Consider the following 3,686-nt stretch of genomic DNA (forward strand, 5'->3'; position numbering starts at 1 on the left):
TATATCTGTTCATCAAGTGATGGACATTTGGGCTCTTTCCAAAATTTGGCTATTGTTGATTATGCTGCTCTAAACATCTGGGTGCACATGTCCCTTTGACTTAGTATTTTCATATTCTTTGGGTAAATACCTAGTAGTACAATTGATGGGTAATAGGGTAGTTCTATTTTAACATTTTGAGGAACCAGTATATAAGATATTCATTGTACGTAGTAGTGCAATTACTGGATTGTACGATAGCTCTACTTTTAACTTATTTCATTTTTTAAAAAGATTTTATTTATTTATTTATTTGAGAGAGAGAGAGTGAGAAACAGCATGAGGGGAGAGGGTCAGAGGGAGAAGTAGGCTACCCGCTGAGCCGGGAGCCCGATACGGGACTCGATCCCAGGACTCCGGGATCATGACCTGAGCCGAAGGCAGTCACTTAACCAACTGAGCCACCCAGGCGCCCTTAACTTTTTTTAAAAAGATTTTTTTATTTATTCATTTGACAGAGAGAGAGAGAGCAAGCGCACAGAAGCAAGGGGAGTGGCAAGCAGAGGGAGCATGAGTAGCAGGCTCCCCACTGAGCAGGGAGCCCAATGCAGGGCTTGATCCCAGGACCCTAGGATCATGACCTGAGCCAAAGGCAGACGCTTAACTGACAGAGCCACCCAGGCACCCCTCTATTTTTAACTTTTTGAGGAACCTCCGTACTGTTTTCCAGAGTGGCTGCACCAGTTTTCATTCCCACCAACAGTGTAGGAGGGTTCCCCTTTCTGTGCATGCCCACCAACATTTGTTGTTTCCTGAGTTGTTAATTTTAGCCATTCTGACTGGTGTGAGGTGGTATCTCATTGAGGTTTTGATTTTGATTTCCCTGATGCCGAGTGATGTTGAGCACTTTTTCATGTGTCTGTTGGTCATTTGGATGTCTTCTTTGGAGAAATGTCTGTTCATGTCTTCTGCCCATTTTTTAATTGGATTATTTGATTTTTTGACTGTTGAGTTTGATAAGTTCTTTATAGATTTTGGATACTAACTCTTTATCAGATAGGTCATTTGGAAATATCCTCTCCCATTCTGTAGGTTGCCATTTATTTTTTATGTTATTATTATTTTTTAAGTAGGCCCAATGCAGGGCTTGAACTCACGACCTTGAGATCAAGACCTGAGCTGAGATCAAGACCTGAGCTGAGATCAAGAGTTATATGTTTAACTGACTGAGCCACCCAGGTGCCCCCAATACGTTGCCTTTTAGTTTTGTTGACTATTTCCTTCGTTGTGCAGAAGCTTTTTTCTTTTCTTTTTTTTTTAAGATTTTATTTATTTATTTGAGAGAGGGGGAGAGAGAGAAAGAGAGAGAGTGCTTGCATGAACAGGGGACAGGGGAGGAGCAGAGGGACAAACAGACTCCCTGCTGAGCAGAGAGCCCAATGTGGAGCTCCATCCCAGGACCCTGAGATCATGACCTGAGCCAAAGGCAGATGCTTAACCAACTGAACCACCCAGGTGCCCCCCCGAAGCTTTTTATTTTGATGAAGCCCTAGTAGTTCATTTTTGCTTTTGTTTCTCTTGCCTCAGGAGACGTGTCTAGTAAGAAGTTACTATGGCCGATGTCAGAGAGGTTGCTGCCTGTGTTCTCTAGGATTTTGATGGTTTTCTGTCTCACATTTAGGTCTTTCATCCATTTTGAATTTGTGTGTATGGTGTAAGAAAGTGGTCCAATTTCATTCTTCTGCATGTTGTTGTCCAGTGTTCCCAATACCATTTGTTTGAAGAGACTTTTTCCCACTGGATATTCTTTCCTGCTTTGTCAAAGATTAGTTGACCATATAGTTGTGGGTCCATTTCTGGGTTTTTTGTTCTGTTCCATTGATCAATGTGTCTGTTTTTGTGCCAGTACCATACTGTTTTGATCACTACAGCATTATAATATAACTGGAAGTCTGGAATTGTGATGCCTCTAGCTTTGCTTTTCTTTTTCAAGATTGCTTTGGCTATTTGAGGTCTTTTGTGGTTCCACACACAATTTAGGATTGTTTCTTCTAGCTCTTGAAAAATGCTGGTGATATTCTGATAGGGATTGCATTAAATATGTAGATTGCTTTGGGTAGTATAGACATTTTAACAATGTTTATTCTTCCAATCCATGAACATGGAATGTTTTTCCATTTCTTTGTGTCCTTGTCCTCTTCAGTTTCTTTCCTAAGCGTTCTATAGTTTTCAGAGTACAGATCTTTTGCCTCCTTTGTTAGGTTTATTCCTAGGTATTTTAGCGGTTTTTGTGCAATTTTGTAAATGGGATTGATTCCCTGATTTCTCTTTTTGCTGCTTCATTATCAGTGTATAGAAATGTAAAAGATTTCTGTACATTGATTTTATATCCTGCGACTTTACTGAGTTGGTGTATCAGTTCTAGCAATTTTTTGGTGGAGTGCTTTGGGTTTTCTGTATAGAGTATCATGTTGTCTGTGAATAGTGAAAATCTGACTTCTTCCTTGCTAATTTGGATGCCTTTTATTTCTTTTTGTTGTCTGGTTGCTGAGGTTAGGACTTACAATGCTATGTTAAAAGTGGTAAGAGTTGTCATCCCTGTCTTGTTCCTGGCTAGAGAGGAAAGGCTCTCAGTTTTTCCCTGTTGAGGATGGTATTAGCTGCGGGTCATTCGTATATGGCCTTTATGATATTGAGGCATGTTCCCTCTATCCCTCCTTTGTTGAGGGTTTTTATCAAGAATGGATGTTGTATTATGTCACGTGCTTTTTCTGCACCTCTTGAGAGGATCATAGGATCATTCTTTTATTAATGTGGTATATCACATTGATTGATTTGTGAATATTGAACTACCCCTGCATCCCAGGAATAAATCTCATTTGATCATGGTGAATAATCCTTATAAGGATTTGCTAGTAGTTTGTTGAGAATTTTTGCATCCATGTTCATCAGGGATATTGGCCTCTAATTCTCCTTTTTAGTGGGATCTTTGTCTGGTTTTGGAATCAAGGTAATGCTGGCCTCATAGAAGGAGTTTAGAAGTTTTCCCTCCATTTCTTTTCCTTTTTTTTTGGAACATTTTGAGAAGAATAGGTAGCAATTCTTTTTTTTTTTTTTTTTTAAGATTTTATTTATTTGACAGAGAGAGAGACAGCGAGAGAGGGAACACAAGCAGGGGGAGTGGGAGAGGGAGAAGCAGGCTTCCTGCTGAGCAGGGAGCCTGATGCAGGGCTCGATTCTAGGACCCTGAGATCATGACCTGAGCCGAAGACAGACGCTTAATGACTGAGCCACCCAGGCGCCCTGTAATTCTTTAAATCTGTGGTAGAGTTCCCCTGTGAAGCCATCTAGCTCTGAACTTTTGTTTGTGTGGAGATTTTTTTTTTTTTAAGATTTTATTTATTTGCGAGAGAGAGAATGAGAGACAGAAAGCACAAGAGGGAGGAGGGTCAGAGGGAGAAGCAGACTCCCTGCTGAGCAGGGAGCCCGATATGGGACTCGATTCTGGGACTCTAGGATCATGACCTGAGCCGAAGGTAGTCACTTAACCAACTGAGCCACCCAGGCACCCCCTGCCTTTTTTTTTGTTGTTGTTGTTAATCACCATACATTACATCATTAGTTTTTGATGTAGTGTTCCATGATTCATTGTTTGCGTGTAATACCCAGTGCTCCATGCAGTACGTGCCCTCTTTAATACCCATCAC

The sequence above is a fragment of the Leptonychotes weddellii genome, chromosome X, assembly GCF_054177405.1.
Source record: "Leptonychotes weddellii isolate Sample4059 chromosome X, ASM5417740v2, whole genome shotgun sequence".
Classification (NCBI taxonomy): Eukaryota; Metazoa; Chordata; class Mammalia; order Carnivora; family Phocidae; genus Leptonychotes; species Leptonychotes weddellii.